The sequence below is a fragment of the Pezoporus flaviventris genome, unplaced genomic scaffold (assembly GCF_033815535.1).
Source record: "Pezoporus flaviventris isolate CSIRO_AGI_PZ_B2104156 unplaced genomic scaffold, CSIRO_AGI_Pfla_v1 ptg000031l, whole genome shotgun sequence".
Taxonomy (NCBI): domain Eukaryota; kingdom Metazoa; phylum Chordata; class Aves; order Psittaciformes; family Psittacidae; genus Pezoporus; species Pezoporus flaviventris.
The window spans coordinates 28,040,509-28,061,003 of NW_026892579.1; the positions used below are offsets into that span (position 1 = coordinate 28,040,509).

The following is a 20,495-nucleotide window of genomic DNA, read 5'->3' on the forward strand; positions in this document are numbered from 1 at the left end:
GTGTTGCGTATTTCTAGGTTAAGATATGCCACTTAGTAACAACTGTATATTTCTTACAGTGCATAAGACCAGCCTGTAGAGTGAAAGTAAGTGAATGCTATTATCTTAATTATGTGGTTTAATTTGATAGTGTGTTGTTATATGCATTATTGCCTTTTTCCTATTTGATTGCTCTTTAACTAATAAACTTCAGTAGGTTGTTCTGCCCATACAGGAAATGTGTTCCAAGTCAAAACAGTCATTATGGACATATTAGGGCCAAGACAGTTCATTTAAATGCATGATCTATTTACAATCAAATACCTCTGAATCTGAAATGTCTCTAAGTGACAATTTTGAAAAGTGGAAATCTATCTCCATTTCCTAATGAAACAGAAATTCATGAGTATGAACCAGTGTATTTGCCAAAGTCAAACTGAAGCTGTCAGTGCTGGATATATACCTAAGTATACTACAGATTATCAAAGTTATCTGGAAATAAAAAGTTGCTACAAGTTTGTCTTTAAAAACTGTAACCTCTAACCTTAAATGCAGTATAGAAAATTTGGTATCAGTGTAAATTTAAGCTTTATTACTGAGTAGTGAGTGCTAGGTTGTACACTAGAAAGGTGAGATTGTGTGGATATGGACACAGTGACAGGGAGCGTACTCTGAGCTAGCTTTTTTCTTTTTCCTTTCTGGGTAAATAAGTCTTTTGACTTTAATATTAAATGTGTCATTCTTTCATCCATGAAACAATTATTAGCTAAAAGGTTGTATCTGCTTCATTGTGAAATCCCCACACACGAGCGGAAAAAATGTAATGCTTTAGTATGAAGGCAGATGGTTGTCTATTAGTGTAAAGTTCATAGCAATAGGTTTGGAATATCACTGTCTTGTATGTGCAAAGAAAGTATGTCCCTGACTGTTAATTATAAGATTAACATTTCTAAAGTCACCAAAATTTTTTGCATTCTGTAGAAGTTTTATAAATTGTTCAATAAAAAGAATATTTAAATGTCGTGTTAAAAAATGAGAAATCTTTTTAATTTTTATATGTTGCCTGGGTATATTCTGTACATTACTTAAAGGTCAACTCCTTTCACAAAGCTGCAAAACCAGGAGTAAAATAGGAGGTTGTTACATGCATTTATTTTACAAACGTCCCACCTGGGGACTTCGTTACATTTGTTCCCTGGGATACACTGTCAGAATTCCTGATTTGTCAAGCAATACTTTATAATACCACCCTGACATTAGAGTTTTCTTTTACTAGCAGCTTTTATAGAGATTTTTCCTAACTTAACATTTCTAACTTGCATCATTGACTAGTATGTCAATGTATTTGGTTTTGAAAATAAATGTAATTGGTCCAATTTCTGTGATTTTGGCCATATTTAGAACAACCTCATGTCTCAGTAAGTCATAAATCTATCTGCTTAATAATGTTTATACTTCGTATGTATGATTTAAAACAAGTCTGTGACAACTGCCATCAAAAAGAAGGATGAGGAATCATATGAAGATGTGTGAGTGAGGAAGGACAGTTGTGTTTTCATCTCCACATTCAAGTCTCTGTTTGAGATACCCAGAAAGAAAAATGTGAGATGATTGTCACCCCATATTCTCTGCTTTTTCAGAGTTCAGGTGTTCTTTCACTGATTTTGTCCTCCCTCAAAATCATTCATAACTTGGTAGTACTCTGTGAGTAGAAAAACAACAGGTTTAGAGCTATGTATAAACTTCAGTAATTAATTTGATGTCATAAACTACAGCCAATGTCTAAACATATGAGATATTTATTAATTTCCCACAAAATGCATTTATATGTGTATGCAAAACTTTCAAATTAACTTTCTAGATTTGGGCTAAATTTATAAAAAGTATGAAGTTTTCCCTTCAGATTGAGAGGAAGACATTAAAAATTAAAACACAGTAGGATACTTAAGAACAAAGATTTATCCAGAATTTAAATAACTTTGTCTGTTGGCTTTGATAGACAAATTGCACTTGCAACAATTTTAAAACTGTGTGTAGGAAATAGCTAGCCATTCCCATACATTTTACTTGGTATATTAGAATTCAACAGAAGTAATATTTTGATGAGCAATGCAAAGAAAAAGGAATTATCTAAATTAATTCTAATGTTCTCTGCACTTTCATCTGTGGGTCTGACCTTGCACTTTGATATGAGACTAGCCAAACCTTGTGAAATGTAACGTGTTAGCGCTTCATATTGCCATGCATCTGTGAGTAATCACATTATGTGCACAGTCACCTGGACTTAGCATAAGGTCGCTGCAGTAAAATATTGTTTAAAGATTTTTTTTTTTTTAATCATTTGAGTGTTATTAAAAATGAGCATTCTGCTATAAAGGCTTTCATGACATCTCAAGAAGTCAGCCTTTTCTGGGAAAAATGAATCATAAAAGCAGTAGAAAAGTCTTTGCTTTCCCGTGTAGATCAGACCTGTGAAATTTTGGCATTTCTACAATTAGGCATCTGAATCACTATTTCTTTAGTGTGGATGAAAGTTTTCTTGTCATAGTAATCTTTAAGAGAGCTGAAACAATTTTATAACATATTTTAGACAAGAACAGATAATAGAAAATGTAGCAATGGTAAGTTTAGAATTGTGGGGAACAAGTTTTCTTCCATTCATTTTCTGTTTGAAAATGTCAGTATAAAATTGATTTTTTTCTAAACCTTGTTACCTGTTCAGCTGCTAATCTCCCAGCTCCTTGGAGTCATTTTACATTCGAAGATAACCCTTACTGCATAGGTGACAAATACTTAATTCTTTTCTTCCTTTGCTTCTCCATTTATGACATTTTCTGGAAACACCTTCTTTCAGTGATGGTTGAATTGCTGCCATTTGTTCTGTTAGTGCTAATTTGCTGATAATCAAGTCATCTGTGGGAATGTTATTTGTCTCCCCAGGCTGTATGGCAATGCTTATTTTCTGAGCTAGACTCATTTGCATTCTTCCACAGGAAATGCCATGTGATAAAGCAGGTGAAGTATTAAATAATGTCTTTGAGCTTTATTATGTAGCCTGTAAGAAAGAGAAAAGAAGACTAGTTTGCTTTTATAGCACAGAATAAACAGTTAGTTAGTCCTTCTACCAGTGAAATCACCTGTGTTAGCGACTTAGGATAACAGTATATTGTGCTACTATGACATTTTGATTTCAAGAATGCTGTGATTAAAAAAGCACAGGGTTTTATTTTTTTCATTCCCGGATACAAAGGTGTGCAGCTGCTGATCTGCTGGAGACCACTCTTAGGAGATTCAGCTAGCTGTGAATGTGAAGTGAACATCAGGATTCTCTAGGAAACTCCCTAAAGCATCCTGCTCAGAACAATGCCAACTGGCAGATTCTTTCATGTCACAAATGAATCCAAAGTGAATGGTCATTCTGGGAGGACACTGACCGCTTACCTGATGTGGTTACAAAGGAAATGCCTTTGTTCTTTTCTGGCCTAAGCATTAAACTGGCTCAACTATGAACCCCACCCCCCACCCCCTCCATTATTTCTGATTAGAATTGCCTGACACATTCCTTTTCATGCATCTTTATGGAACACTGGTGCTTGTGTTTACATAAAATCTCGAACTACTGTTGTTCAAAGGGGAGGGAAATTTAAGATATAAATGTTAGGAGATCACTGTTTTGAGGCTCCTTAAGAGAGCAAACCTCCTTCGAGGGAAAGAAGACAGCTTATACTATAAAAAGAGAAATTTTCTTCTACAATTGTATTTTCTTTATATTTTTGCAATAACAGTTTGTGATGATAAAATATGCAAGTAATTATATAGCAAAAACATTTTATCTCTTTAGGTATTTAACTACCCAGGAAATTAAGGATTCAAAAGATGACTTTCCTGTACTTATTTATTTACATTCTTCATGCCTGTAGATCCGTCCTGTGCAGAATATTTGGGAGGTTCAAGAAATAGGGAGCATGTAGAGTCCCCCTGTGTTTCAGTGGAATTAGTGAAAATACTGAATACATCATCAAACAGAGCAAAGAGTTGAGGAATTTACTGTCAGATTCCTCCTTTCTTTTAGATACATATTTAAGACAGGAAATTGCATAAATAAAAATAATTTTCTTATGTGAATGATATGGTCCTGTGTAAAGAATTTGCTTAATGAATTCTTCCACCCTATAAAAGAAAAAAAAAAACAGCATTGCATTATATAGAAATAATACAAATCTCTTGCATATTGAACACAAGAGAAAATACACAAATATGAGAAATAAAACCAAGAGAATAAAGGCAAGCATCTTGTTAGCCTCAACCACTCATAGTGGAAAACTGTAGATTCATCTGACTTCCAAAAAGGTTTTACAACATGTGGCATTATTCTTAACATTATCTTTTTTAAATGATCATAGCTGTAGTGACTGGGGTTTTTTTATTCATCTGAACAACCTGCTTCAGAAACTGGTGAACTTCAGCAAAATAAGAAGAATAAATTAACCACAAATTTATATGAGTAAAATATGTATGATGTGACAAAATGCAGTATTTAAGGTTTCTCTTAGAGTTAACAGCAGAAACTCAGTCTCTTCTCAGACACTTACCTCTTCACTTACATTTTCTCATATAACAGGGATTTTGTTACTGGGATATTTTTTTCAGCTCAGTGCAATACAAAAAGGAAGATTTATCATTTAAAATTTGTACATAGTTTTAATTGTGGAGCTGTTATTTTAGTAGCAAAAAAAGAAAAAAAAAAAGCAAGATGGGAATATTCCTATTAAATATGTGGGTACTTCATTAAATGTCATGTTAAGAGCATAGTAGAATCAGTATGCAACTGTCTTTGTTCCTGGAGATTCCTATATGGGAATTTTATAGGAACTCCTGTTATTTTAATTCTGATCTTGATATAAAAGCATTTTAAATCAGTCGTAAAAAAAAAATGAATGCATAGAAAAGGTGTAGAAAATGTAGGATTTACATGCACTAAAAAAAAGTTGAGTGTGAAGGGACATTTCATTCATTGCCTTTTGAAATCCAGCATACTGCATAAAACTCTTCCTTTAAAGATGAAGCCAGACAGACTCAAGACAGGAAATGATATGACAAAATTCAGCTCCAGATGATCAGAATCAGTCTCCCTTTTTCTGACATTTCTAGAGACCAGCCTGGGTGCAGCTGAAAATAAAGGGAAAAATGTCAGCCCAGATTTAAAGCCTGAATATTTTCATGCAATCGAGATGGTGATGCTTGGGGATCTTAAATATATCCAGAGAGGCTGGGGAGGCAAAAGATTTTGATGAAATAGTAACAGTAAATTTGCCCAAAACAGAATATTGTGATCCAAAATACTGGCTTAAAATGTGTTTGGTGTAAAGGTCACCCTTGCTTTTATTTTTTTTTTTTGTAAAACAACGAAACGTTAGTTTCATGGGGATTTAGGTACATTAACAAGATGATAAGGCCTTTGGTCCCTGTTAAATATACTAAACAGCTGATGACGCTTAAGGATAGGAAGAGGGAGGAGAATAAAGAAACTACTACTCTGTCATTTAGCAGCAGGCAGGACAGATTTCTGAACTGGCATGATAGGGCAGCTCAACGCTGAAAATATTCTTGAAATACTAAGCTAGAAAAGCAAAATGAAATGAGGAGTTATAAAGGAAAGTATTCATCAGCATTACATTTCATCCGGCTAAAAATATCTCATAAGAATAAAAAAAACTTGGACACAGAGAATGTTAATAAAAACTAAGAACTACCTGATGGCAGAAACTAACATTTTATACTTGACATATCCACAAACTCTTTCAGCTTGTGGTATTATCATCTTACCTCAGTGCAGAGGTGTTTTACTACTTTGGTGTTCTTCAAATGAGATTTCAGCAAGGACGTTACCAACCCCTGCATTTGTCTGCATTTTATGTTATCTCTGAAAATACATTATATATTTGCTGTATTTCTAGAACAGAGACATTCTTCATTCTTTCTTCCAGCTCCAGTAGTGCTACACTGAAATCCTGCTGAGTTGTTACAGTTTTAGAAGCAGTAGATTAATACTATCCTATTATATTGCTGTATCTTATTTTTTACGTAAACAACTTGCCAAAGCTATGTAGAATTCTAGGAGTAGTGCTGAATCTCACTCCTGACAATCAATAAGGCTTAGGCATTGTGCATGACATAAGGATTTTTATAAGTTCTGGCAATGTCTTCATTTATCTATGCCATGATTTTTTTTGCTCATAACATGGCTATTTCCATTCTCTGCTTTAAAAGGTGCTTTCCTGGCAAAAACTGTCTTCCCCCTTAACATTTGATTAATGAATCTTTAAGAGAAGATATAATCAATGTCTGCCTACAAAAAAAAAAGAAAAAAAAAGAGAAAAAGAAAAAAAGAGAAAGAAATGCTTAAAGGCATCTATGAAAATACTCTGAAATGTCATTAAAAGCAGTGTCTTCGCTAATAACAGAAATGCTGCTTCTTTCTGAACCTAACTAACACAGCTTCTTCCTTCCTTTCTAAATGTTACGCTACAGACCATGCAATACTGATACTATGTCATTTCTTTTCCAACTTTTTTTCCTCTCAAGGAATATACTGGTTATGTGCTATTGTGTATATGTGAATAATACATAGAAAGCATCTAGAAATTACTTCATAATAGTTGTATCTCTTTTCCTGTCACCTTTTTTGTTTGTTTATTCTCCCTTAGTTTTGTAGCTGTTACAGTCTCTTGTAACTTGCCTACCTGCCACCCCAATGCAGTGTGAACAGAAAAAAACTGTATCTCCTTTTTTATGAGCCATGGTATAATGATAGGGACATTTTTAACATCTCCTTGTATTTGACAATTTCTTTGTTACCCTTACGTGCATGACAGTGTCAAAAAGAAGGGAGACCTGGTCTGAGGTTTTTAAATCCCTGCTCAGATGGAAAGTGATGTCTTCTGCATGCTGCCTGCCTGCTGTTACAAACTTGCATTATTCTTTTTGTAGTCATGTGGAAAACATGTGTAGTCCATCATATGTGGAAAATTTTTGCTTTCCAGTCCAAACCAGTTTAATCTAAAGTTAACTTTACAGATACAGCAAACCATATGTTAGCGTGTTGTGTATCAGCTGCAATGTCATTCTGTAAGGCAGTCTGAGCCATTTAGTAGCTACTCAGCTTGCTCACCTAGAACAGTGTTTGTTTGAAGTAATCTGCTCATTTCACATGAGTCAGCAGGGGATGCATTCTGTGGTAAAGGCATTCACAGTAGTTATGGCTAAATGTGGTTGTGGTGGCCCCTGTGGTGGGAAGATAGGTGAGTAGACATGTTGTGTGCCACATCACATTTGATAAACTGAGTGAGACAAGAAGCTAAGTCTTCTCATTGCTTTTAGGTGCTCTCTGCAAATTCTGAGTGTGCTTTGTGGTTATGTATAAATGATGGTTACAATAACTTTGAAAATGAGATAATACTGAACAAAATCTGAATTTAATTATCTCTTGATAGAAATCTGTGTGTAAGTCTATGTTGTGGTTTAAGCCCAGCCAGCAACCCAGAACCATGCAGTCACCTGCTCACTCCACCCTCCTTCCTCCCCCCTCCCAACTCCTTCCCCCTCCCCCCCCGCATCCCTGCTGGGATGGGAAGGAGAATCAAAAGAATGTAACTCCCATGGGTTGAGATAAGAAAAGTCCAGTAACTAAGGTATAATGCAAAACCACTGCTGCTACCACCGATAATAATAATGATAAGGGAAATAACAAGGGAAGAGAATACAACCTCTCACCACTCACCGACCGATACCCAGCCTGACCCAAGGAGTGATCTAGCCCTTCCGGGTAACTGCCCCCAATTTATATACTGGGCATGACGTGCTGTGGTATGGAATACCTCTTTGGCTAGTTTGGGTCAGGTGTCCTGTCTCTGCTTCCTCCCAGCTTCCCATCCTCTCTGGAAGAGCATGAGACTTACAAAGTCCTTGGTCAGAGTAATTATTACTGAGCAACAACTAAAAACATCGGTGTTATCAACACTGTTCCCAGGCTGAAAGTCAAAAACACAGCAGTGCACCAGCTACTAAGAAGGAGAAAAATGACTGCTACTGCTGAACCCAGGAGAGTCTAAAACCAATCATGTTTAGTCTAACCAAGTCCAACTTAGACTTTTTTCTTAAAAGAGCATGAATGTTTCCCTGCTGTCATCACTGAATAAAGACTGAGCCATGGCATTTCTTCTTTTTTGTAGTTTCCATTTATATTTTCTCTACTACAATATTTTTTTTTATTCTGGATGAAAATGGAAAACGTTCTAGTAGAATGAAGGTATGGCAGCATGAGTATTAAATAACGACTTAGAATAGCGATCAAAGCAAAAACTGAGAAAAGGTTAATCTTCAAGTATCTTCATAATGTTTGTAAGCATTGGTTTTTTTGCCTTTAATGTTTTTGGACAACAGCATGTGCAGAATAAAACCAATGTTTTTCCAACTACTACTTTGGTACGTAGTGTTGTAAGGCCCTTATTTACTTCCTTTTCTAATCCTGGAATGTCTGATGATTCAGATCAGCTGTTTTCAAAAGCTGATATAATGTAATAAAGAGCATGAGGCTCAATTGAATTGGCAGCTATTGTGATCTTAAAAAAGGACAGAATGCCTTGAAGGTGAAATGAAAAAAAAAGTCATTAAAATGTGGGGTTGAATTTGTATTAATATATTAGTCAACTAAAGAGGCAATATTAGGAAATGTTTGGAGAATTCAAATAAATAGCTGAATAACTACATTGCTATCAGCTAGAGATTATTTCAGAAAGTATATCCAAATATGGGTGTACCAATCTGGCATTAGTAATTACTATGTTTTGCTTTTCCTATCTTTGACCACAAAACCAAGGGCCTGCATTTTGTGGTTTTCTGCTGGTTCCATAAGTCCTTCTCAAAATCTGCAGTAGCTTGTTGCTTATTTTCATTGCTTTTGTGACCAGTGGACCATCACATATATGATACAGCAGAGAACAGAATCCACCACACATCTTAGCTTGGTACTCTGCACATGTCACATAAGATCTACAAGAATAATAAAGGAAAGGAGGAAGGGATTTAGGGAGGAAGAATAATATATATATTCTGGGATGGCATGAATCAATCTAGTGAGACCACAGAAATGGTTTTCTTTGGCTGTACGCAGTGGATTATAAAAACGTAGCAAAGAAAAAGACCTTCACAAAGGTGGAGCATAAAGAGAGATTAGTTTCCAGAGAGTTTGACTTGAAAGAGATAGGGTCTGGAGAAAGCTGATGTCAGGTAGCTTTGCAGAATTGGTTTCCTGGGGCCAGCTATTCAGTTGTTTCATGGAAGGAGTAGAAGTACTTGCACAGACAATGTTCAGTGTAAGGAAAGAAATAACAAAGCAAAACATACTGAAAGAAAAGTAAAATAGACTGTCACAGATCAAAGAATGTGACTGTTTCTCAGTCAACACAGAGTGCATTTGAGGAAAGAAACAATCAGATAAGGAAGTGAAGAGTATCCCTGCCTCCACCCCCAAGAAAACCTACAGTAATGTATTAGAGCAAAAGTCTGTTCCTGGGAGTAACTTACAGAGAGTACTTCAGGGCACCAGAAGCAACTCCATGCATGCTCTGCAAGAAACTGATTTTCCAGTTACTGATGTGTTTTTTTCTACTGTAGCCTAAACAAATTCAGTGCTTGATAGAGAAACTGTTAACATTAAATAGCATAAGAGACTAAAAATCAAGCTCTCCTATATTCTTGAATTAGCCTCAGACTCACTCTATGACCTTAGACTTCTGTTCCCTCACTGCAATTCTTGCTGCACATTCTTCTGTGTTTTTTTGTGGGATCAGAACAGTGTGATTCTGCTTGCCAAGTAGCAATTCACTCTTCATTTTATATCTAGTTGTTTTTCAAGATTCCCAAAGCTGCCTCAAGGAGGTCCTTACTTACATCCTTTTCTAATCATGAGATATGTGATAATTCCAATCAGCTGCTTTTGAAAGCTAATACAGTAGCATAAAGAGCATGAGGATTAACAAATTAGTAGGTAGCATAATGTGTCAGGTTTTATGCATTAAAACAAATGTATTTGACAGCAGTCATGTCCCACACAAAAGTGAATTCCAAAACCTTTATTAATGACAAGGGTCAGCAGATCACCCAGAGATGCTGTGTTTTCACAGGCTGCAACAGCTGTCCTTAACTCAGTAAGGGACAGTCAGCACGGGCAAACTAACTCTCATGAGAATGCTTGAGAATAGAAACATTAAATTGTGGATGCAGGTATTTCTGATCAACAGTTTTAAATCCACTGCCCAGTATGTAAGACCAACCACAGATACATTATGTGTTTTCAAGGATCCTGTTTGTTATATATTTTCACAGAACACAAACCTTAAATGTTTCTCTGAAACAGGTATATATGTACATTGTCAGTAATTTCTTTTTTTGGTTTTTTTTTTCTTTACCCAGAATATTTTTTTATCTCAACAGAAAGCTTTCATGGATTTGAAAACTCAAAACATTAATGTGCAAAAGAAACTTATTTGCACTGAACAATTTTAAAATGTGTATTTTTCTATATCAGTACTATCAATGCACATCGAGTATCCATAATAAATTGACAGCATATTCTACTTGTTATTAATAAAAAATATGCCTGTCAGGCTAGTAATTGCATAAAGTCAATTTCCTTCAGTTTTAATGGAATCAGTTGCACACATAATTTAAAAAACCCTTTATCTTGGTGCACCTTTCCTTTGTGATTGGCTGATACAAAAGAAAGCTTCCTCTTAAAAGTTGGATACTTAGCATATATTCAACATGCTAAACAACCCTGCTCTGACATGATTACTACGGAGAAAACTCTAAGCTCAGGGTTTATCTGGTTTGGTACAGGTTTCAGAATCTTATAATCAGAAAAAAAATCCAGGCCCCATAATATAGTGTTACTTGCCTTGCTAGCACATAAGGCTGTTTCATGATATGATAACTTTTATCATAGCATACTGCAGATTATGTAGCCATTATTGACCTTTTGAATTATATTTTGACCAGATGCTGCATGATCTATACATCATTATGATCACTGACAGATGGTCATGCCCTGACTTCATCTGAGAAATCATTGGTCTTGAAGCAGTGTGTGAAGAAATCATAAATAATGTAATTTTATTAGCATGGGAATTCACACATTTGGGAAAATTACTACCATCTGTGTGCATTACTGCAGCACCATGCCTTGTAGACCAGACCTGATTCATGGCCTGCCAACTTTGAATAGAAATTGAATTAGTAAGTATTTTTCTGTACCAGATCATGCAGGCAGGTCTCTGTATGTCCACCCAGTTGCTGTCCTTTGAATACCAGAAAAGTCTTATTGACAACATTTTCATAATGGTCACAAATCAGAGGGTTCCATTTATGGTAGAAAATAGATAAATATGGTAATTTTATTAGGTGCCATATTCTCCATCTACAAGAAGAGGGTTTGTCTGGAAGCTGACCACCCAACACCAGATCATATTTGTCATTTATTTGACAAACAACTTTCTCCCAACCTTAATTTAAAGTAAAATTATTGAAGTTTTATATTGAAAAGGACAAGTGTTTAAACCCATTAAAGACCCAGTCACATCTAGGACCTTACTTTAACATTTTTAGCCTGTAGAACTGTCTTGAATCTGTGGCAACATGATCACTCATAGACATAATATTAAAAGTCTTCCTATCTGTGGCAGCATTTTCTTTGTCTTCTGTCTTTACAAGCAATTTCCATCTGAGTTGCTGAAAGTAATACTGGAAATACATTTTAATACAAGGTCTGAATGTATCAGTGCTATTTCCTAATTTTTGCCTTTTGTATGCTTTAAGAGCTGGTAACAACTGTCACATCCTCAGTGTTCAGTGTGTTCTAGTCTTCTGTCTTCAAAACCTGAAATCATCTAAATATTTGCCAACACTTTCTGGAGAGGTCTCAAAAAGGAATGAAAAGCAAAGCTATCTGAATACAGTCTATTATGATTTTCATCTGAATGAAAACTTGCTGTTGAGTAGTCTATCACTTAAAAGTCACTTAGCCAGCACTTCCTGGTATCACTACAGAATGTGTGTAATTTGGACATTGATCCAAGAGTTGCAGGCAAAGGCTTATATTTTTGTGAAAGCTGCTGTCATTACATCTTTAAGAGGTCAAGATAATACTTTTTGTTATTTGCAGTCTTGGCACAGAGTATGAGAATTCTCATGGTGCCTTTTGCAGGGAAAAATTGCAAATAAATCTTCAACACAAAATAGATAGAAAGTATTTCTGTCATTAATGGAATATATAAATAGGCAACACATTTTGAAGAAATATGTAATGTGAAGTGATTAAGTTCTTATTTTCTGTTGCATACTCTAGAAATTATGAAAAAGTTACCTAATATATAGTTGAAGTTATGCAGGTGTTTTAGCAGTAATTTACAGAATTTGTTATTTACTTATGTACATCAGTTCTAGATGAAGTATGGTGTAATACAGTAATTTTTACTACATTTTATAGAAGGAGACTGTTCAGTATTATGTATATAAATTAAACACTTGATGAAGAATTTGCTATATTGAATATGCAAATTGAATTCAAAGAAGACATGTAACTGAATTAGCACTGAGAAGTCCTTGGTATTCTGCGACTCATTTGGAGACATCTTCAGAGAAATTTAGTAGTGTGGAGTTAGCAAAGCCACAAAAACTTTTGCCCACGAGAATAGAAGTATTTAACTAAAGTTTGATGAGAAAAGTACTAACACTTGTCACCAAAGTAGGGTAGTGGAACAGAAAACTTGCTGTGCTTTGATACTATTGATTATAGTCTCCTAAAATACTGCATTAGCAGCCACCTGTGCATTGCTTATAAATGCATTAGAGTTCTGGGACAGGTCACTCATTGTTAAAATTGGCAGTTTAATCCCTAAAGGCAGACGGGGTGCAGAGCCTAGGTGTGAGTGGCCCTTCAGTAACATCCCTCTTGTACTTCTACTTCTTTCCAGATAATTTTGTTACAGACTATAAAGTATCCTATTGATTGAGCTCTGAAAGTTGTAAATGTGATTTATGAGCTATATTTGATTAAAAGTGTGGCTGCTCTTAGAAACACAGAAATTTCTGCTCCCTTGGTCTAACACTGTGTAAATCACTTAAATCCATTACCTGAGAGAATACACCCTTATAAAAGACTAGTGAAAATGGAAAGCTGCATTGGAAGACCAGGTAGGAGGGCTTTATTTTAACCAGAGTGCTAGGCAAAAAAAAAAAGCTGTACGACCACTGGAGAACTAAAATACTACAATTATTAATCACTGTTAGATAAACTAACACAGTTTTTCCAGCAATTTTTTTTAACTACAGCAGTTTGAAAATAGTAAAGTAAAACTTGACAGCAGGTTAAGTAGCTAAGCTGTCACTCCTGGCATTGTCTTGATATACAGTGCTATGCATCCACTCAACAGGAAGGAAGCTTTATCTTCTATAAAAACATGCAGGATGTGAGAAGAATAGTTTTTAATCAGATGACATTTTTTCTCAGCTTTCCAGAAGCAAGTATTTGGCTTTCAAATTATTTACATATGAAATAAGATGTGATTACAGCCTTTGAACTTCCATTGCTTTTAAGTTTGAGCCAGGTGAACACAGATTGAAGATATGTGATATGTGTTGGTGTCCTTACTAGTAATTAAGATGAATCATTTTGTGATTACCCACGTGACTTGTTTCTTGTTGCTGATATCCAGTGAGGCTATACTGTGTAAGTTTAAAAGAAGAATGTCTCTCTCTATTATCAGCCTATAAAACTGGTTACCAATTGATCATACTAAACTTGCCATGGACTGCAACTTTTCTGCTATATTAGTCATATTCCCAATGAGAATCATTTAGCAAGAATATTTCAAGTCTTTTTATTTCAGGGTGCAAAGGATTTGGGAAATTAATATTTAACCAGAGTTGAAAACGCATGTTTAAAGCTGGTTAGGTAACTTTTCCCTTGTATGAACCAACTTTTCATTTATTTATTTATTTTTGACATACCAGTGATATTGTATCTTTCTTGGGCACAAGACGCAAATAGATGTATCAGTGTACAAAATAGCAACAGAAACCATGTGATGAGTTTTTAAAGCATGCGACAAATTATTTATGAATCTTTAAGCATACATTCCTATACATTCTTCCCACAAACATGCTTTCATCAAATCACTGGTAGCTTTACATACTTCCGACTTCAAATAGTGCAAAAAATAAGCACTTCCTTCTTTTGGATTAAATGTGTAATTTATCCAAAAGAAGTATCCAAAAGAAGTACTTACCAGGCTAAGTGCCATAAAAATACTTAGCCTGAACTGCTGAATGGGCAGTATGTAGTCAAACAGTAGTGCTAAGTTGCACACAATACTTTCTTACCTTGCTGAAATCTATGTACTTTCTAATATGATCGAACTATACATTAAGATGATTGTGTCACTCCTGGGCATGTTCTTTTCTTTTCTTCAGAAAGTTGCAGAAAATCTGTGTTGATGGCACACTGTTCATGAACTTTGTTGAAAGCATATTTTGCAGTGAGCGAAATTGTATTAAAATTTAATATGGTAAGTGCCATATAAGCAATCGCTGTATAATTTTCAGTAAGTCCTTTTCTAGCAGCATTTCATTGGGAATACTATAAACAATCAGTGTTTAAATCAGGATATAAGAGTGTCTGAGACTGAACTGACAGCGTGGAGACAAATGGACTCTGGTACTGAAACACTTCTACTGTAGATAAGTATTTAATGCTAATGAATGATAGGCGTCCCTGCCTATGGCTGGGTAGATGAGACAGCCTGGGAAAGAAGCCAGGTGGATGAGGGTAAAAGTTCCTCACACAATGTCCCTGCCTCTCCGCAGCAGCAGTGGTAGTGGTTGTTGATGTGGTAGGGAGATACAGCACAGGGAGGAGGTTGGGCAAGTCAGTGCAGTGCTCCCAGCCATGGGGCTGAGACAGGGGCCAGAACCCCGAAGTGTTCCAGCCACCACATGTGGGGCCTCTACCTGCCCTGTCCCTCAGCTACCACATATCATGTCAGCCATAGGGGCAGAGGTGCAATACCCAGTTCTGATTAAGTTCTCATGGCACTTGGCGAGTAGCTGCCAGTATGCAGGCTTCCCTATCTGTTGCTCTGGAAGGCTGTCTACATGCAGGCAAGTGCTGCCATTGGCACTTAGGGACAGGGGAGTTGCCTGGAGATCAACAATGTTTAACCAGCTCTGTGCCAGGCAAATGGAGAGTTAAACTCAAAGCCCAAAGCCAAGAACTGAATTAGATTATTGCCCAGACAGTAGTGTGTTGTGTTTGAGCCTGCTGGGCCATTGCTGAAGATGCAAGTTTCCTAACTGCCTTAACGTGCATGAATGACTACACTTTGTGAATATAAACACTTGAAAAGGAACACTGCTTTTCCATGATAATATAAAGGTAATTCTTATTTACAAGAATTATTACACAATTGGCTGTTTTTTTCTGGCACTGAAATGGTAAACTGCTATGTATGTTAATTGTTGTATTTTATTGGATTTTGTTTAGCTACAATCTGCATAAAATTCATACTGACACCATTTGGATTCTTTTAACATTAATAATAATAAACCAGGGAATTTGATAATGAGCCCTCATTCTGTTGAGGCTGCAGCATCACCCTAAGGCAACAACAGCAGCATTTTTTCCATTATTACTTTAACACTCTGAATTCTGAACAGAAGCAGATAGGGAAAAAGAAAAGATTTCCGCAGATGCTGTTTAAAAACATGAGATGCACAGAAGCATTAAAAGGCAAAAAATGCTGTGAACATTTCTGAAGATCATGTAAGGACAGCTCTTAACATTTCTGATTGTTTGCTTAAACATTGAAGTTTTTAATTTATGACAAGAAAAAATAATCTACAAGTGCCTTATAACCACTTTATATAACCAAATTATTAAGTGTCACCTAGCTAAAATAACTTTTCCCAGTTGCTCTGCCTTTCTTTTTGTTGGCATTCAGGCTGTCAAATACAGCAGGCTTAGTTTATCCTAAAGTGATGCAGCTGCTACTGCATTTTCACTTTGAGAATTTCTGACTAATTGTGAGTGCCAATCTTCACATGGTAGTAAACCCCAAACACAACAAAAGGCTTTCAAACCCAGTGGCCCACTGTTCTCTTTCCAGTGTTTGTGCCATTTTTGCCTCTGTGGGTATAGGACACCCTCACACCTTCTCTTGTATTTTCATAGACAATAGAGGGTTTCCTAGTTTTTTTTCATTTTCAGGCTCAAAGCATGCTGCCATTATATATGGTTAGCAGCAGTTGCAGTGTAATCATCTTTTGTTGTTCAGATAATAATAAAGATGAAATAGCTTGTGAGTAGCTGATTATTGAGGCCACCCACACTTCATGTACTTCAGAACACCGTCTTTTTAAGGTGAAGGTAACTTAGTGCACCAAAGTCTTGTTTCAGCTCATTGTGCAGCCTGCCTTACTGGAAGCTCAGTGCCTGATTTCCTCAAGACAAGGTGCATGCTTCAGAAGTACCATACAGGCCTAAGCACAAAAAGCAATTCTAGCAGACCCAGATACCAGCAAAGTGAAAAATACAGTTATCATTTTCTCCACAATAACAGCCATTACTAACAATATCTCTGATTCCAGATATCCTAAACCGTTTGCTTAAGCAGCTGTACCTGTCACTGGATTTGATAACAGTATAGTTAGCTGCTACCTCACCTATGTAACATCTATTACAGGGCTTTTTCAGCATTTTGTTAGCAAATGTCTGCCTTTACAAAGAATTTAAATAAAAGTTAATTCAGTGGATTTATACTGTAGTTTATATTTGCATTTGGACTTATCAGATCTCATGATCTGTATTTTAAACTCACATTTTATATCTCATTACTTGTAGCAAGACCTCCACGAACGAACTGAGTAATAGACATTTATAATTGAATCTCCTGCCATATTTCATAAAGTTTTTGTGAAATTACATATTATACATATGGCAAAGTTAGTTGTGTGTCATTTCATAAGTGAATCTATCCCCTTGCCAGGATTTCCAAATGACTTTCTGGTAAGGAGAACTCAGACTGTAACACTGCATGTTTGCAGAGAATTTTCAAGCTATCAAGACCGGTACATTTTGAAAAATGTCCTGGAGAGCTGGGAATATATGATTGAAGAATAAAATACAGGTCTGTCATTAATTAAGGTATCTCCAGTGGAATATGTGGATGTGTCAGGTATATCATCACATGGCTGAAAGACTTGCTGCTTTTGACAAAATTTCAGCTGGTTTTAGGAGTCAGGCCCTCAGACAAGCATTAAGCGTCAGCAGTTACTTAGCTTGGGTGCTTTGGGGAATGTGATACAGTCATTTTTTTAACATCTTTTCACCAAATGCGTACCTGTTCCCTTTTTTTGATGATATGAAATTTAGTATACTTTGCTTCGTTCACCACCTAGATACTTTTTTTGCTCAGAATTTCTATTAAAAACTCTACTGCAGAAGGTCATCAGCAGTAGGATATGTACACATAGCCATAGTGTAGCTATAGGAAACTGTCTCTTCTCTCCCAGTAAATTATGAACTTTGAAATATGTTGTAGCTGCATTTTGTGGTGTGTTTTTTGTTCTCCCTACTTAGTTGTGAAGACTTTGCAGAAAAGGAACTGCCTCTACTGCTGCTAGTCAATTCCAGAGAATCTGTCTTGAAAAGAGAAAAATACTATCAATCATGCACAGTACCTCCCAAAACTCACTAGCTGTCATAAGGCACTTCAGTGCTTGTCATCACTTGCTTATATTTCAAATATGAATTGCTATTTTGTTTTCATTATTTATATATATTGCCTATGATATCCTAATGAACCACTTATGAATTAATAAAAGTAACTATGTATGAAGTATCCACTAAATAAGCCTTTTAAATAAGTGACAGAAGGACAGTATCAGTTGCTGGTTTGGCTTTTGTGTATTATTTTATACTATTTATACTTGTTTTCAGTTTTCCGTATCATCAGTTCTGGCTGATTATGTATTTTTTATTTATTTGGGTGGATAAAGTATATGCTATGTATTACAATGAATGTTTCAGAAAAGTAGAATTCCTGTCAGCACAGTTTCTACTGCCTGTATAATTGGGTGTTAGGTTCCATTTCAGGGGATCTATGCATAATTTTAAGACAGTAATGATACATCAGTACATACTTTTCTTCAGGAACAAATACAGGTCTTGTTCTATCGGTGGGAATAAAGGTCATCTATATGTAACCAGTTGATTTTGCTGACACAGTGCAGTGTAATACAACTGTCATGTGTTTACCCAAATATCTTGGTCAGAAAAGCAAAAAAATTGCAGAGAAAAATCTATAAGAAATGTTGCAGCAGTCTTAAATGTGCCTTCAGTAGCATTTAGCAGTGTCTGTAAGCTAAACAGCTAATTCCAGTCCTAACATATACTTCTTTGGCATCATCATACATTTATGTCACAGAAATACGGACTTCACTGTTAATTATAAAATTACAGCACCTAGTGGATTTCTTTAAAAAATTGTGAGAAAAGAAAATATGAAGATATCTAAGAAACTGAACATTCCTTAAAAGTTATACTTTGGAATGGCAGATTGGTTTTTAGGATTAAAGAGCCTCATGCAACAAAGCTCTAAGATCCCTGTTTCTTTTCTCCAAATAATCAGAGTGCTTGTAACATATGGACCAGCAGTACTAGCATCCTTACCGAATTACTGACAGTAACATTTTAGAGCATTTATCTCTAGGACATGACAAAAATACCTCCAAGATAACTGATGGGATTAAAATTATTCACAGTACAATTTGTTATGGCGTGGTATTGACATTGAATCAGAAATGGGATAGCACCACCAAGTACTTTCATGTACATTGTTGAAAGCTTGCAATCTCACAGTGATCTCCCCACCTCTGTAGAAAGGCCCCAGTGCCACATTTTACATGGTTAATTGGTGTGAAGAAGGAGCCTGAGATTGAGCAGCTCTTGGTGCTGTGAGTGTGTGGTAACCAGAGCTCTACCTTCCTGCAGCAGGAATGCGTGACGTTTTCCAGGTTACTTCCCAGCTGCTTCACATACAGCATGGAAATATCCACTGTCTGTACACCCATTAACAGTTCTCACTCAAGCAGTGAATGATGGACTAGGTTATCTTTAAAGGTCCTTTCCAACCCCAGCCATTCTATGATTCTAAGTGTGGATGATGGGCCCTCCTTCTGACTTGTAAAGGTCAATTGAGTTTAGCTAGACTTAATCTGTGAATGTTAATTTTCTTGGTTTCCTTTCAATCAGTATAGCTAAATTCTAGCACGGTAGTAACATCTTTTGGGCATGAGTCAGACTTTACATGGTCAAAATTTCAGTTTGCTTCATTTAACAAAGTTCTAAACAACTGAAACTGTGAAGAAATGCCTCATTGATTCCATTATATACTTTCTAGCCTTACTCTGTAGTAGACCTAAAGAAGTAGAAATATTCTATTATAAACTTTATTATAACATACTTCAGCGGTCATTTTACATCAACAGTCAGTGTCATACCTATAGAGGCTGAAGCTCTACATCAGCTGTTTCATAACTATGACAAAAATATTTCTCACACAGGTGATGTTGCTAAAAATTGTCTATGGAACACAAAATCCTGAACAAAAAGTGTTGAAATATTTTACTTTTTGTAGCAGTAGTACCATTTTATTATCTAAAGATAACTACCACAAAACCTTTTGTCATACTTGAGAGGTTTGGGTTTTTTGCATGAAAAATTCTGAACAGGATCATGCGAAAATACCATGCAGAGGAGCAAGGTGTAACTCTAAAACTGAGTTTTGCAATGATAGCATTGTATTATACTAATATAAAATGTTAATTAATACAGAATGAGTGAGTTAAGAGCAGGAAATATAGATGATAAAGCCTCTGCTGAGTGTGGGTTGGAGGTTCATTATTACTATTTTGGGCTAATGAAGCTAGCAAGTGTGTTCTGGTCCTTTAGAAAGCTGTGTTTTCCACATATGTGTCCTGAGACAGTACTAATTTCATTATTACTGTAACAGCTAACAAATTTTTTAAATTATGAAGTGTTCTGTTTTCTAAAAAGCCGAAAGCTTTTTTTCAACTTCACAAAATTGAATAAGTAAAGCAAAAGGCTTATTTTTACAGATTTTACAGAGACTCCATAAAGTGAGTCTACGGTCTAATTTTTCACCTGATTTGGGATGTTATTGTAAGCCATGGCAATAAAAATTAATTCTGTTATGTTCTCATTTGTTAGTAGATGTAGTCTAATATGTTTTACTGTGAACTGAAATGTGCTGAAAGGATTCACGATTCACATGATTAGATCTTATCTGATGACACAGTAATGAGCAGCTGAAGAAAAGTAACATTTTAAGGTACTCTATCTAATTCATAAATGAACATGAGTATAGTGTCAACATTTTCAC

At 35.7% G+C, this 20,495-nt stretch overlaps 1 protein-coding gene and 1 long non-coding RNA gene across 2 annotated transcripts in view; one reads left to right on the forward strand and one right to left on the reverse strand.

Annotated features, from left to right (window-relative positions):
- EYS (eyes shut homolog) overlaps positions 1–20,495 on the forward strand; it is an 828,128-nt gene that overhangs the window by 631,897 nt on the left and 175,736 nt on the right. The window lies entirely within an intron of this gene.
- LOC133273439 (uncharacterized) lies at positions 8,657–9,865 on the reverse strand. The gene is made up of 2 exons (XR_009744800.1): positions 9,757–9,865; positions 8,657–9,030 (listed from the first exon to the last, which is right to left on the reverse strand). It is a non-coding gene; the product is annotated as an uncharacterized LOC133273439 (long non-coding RNA).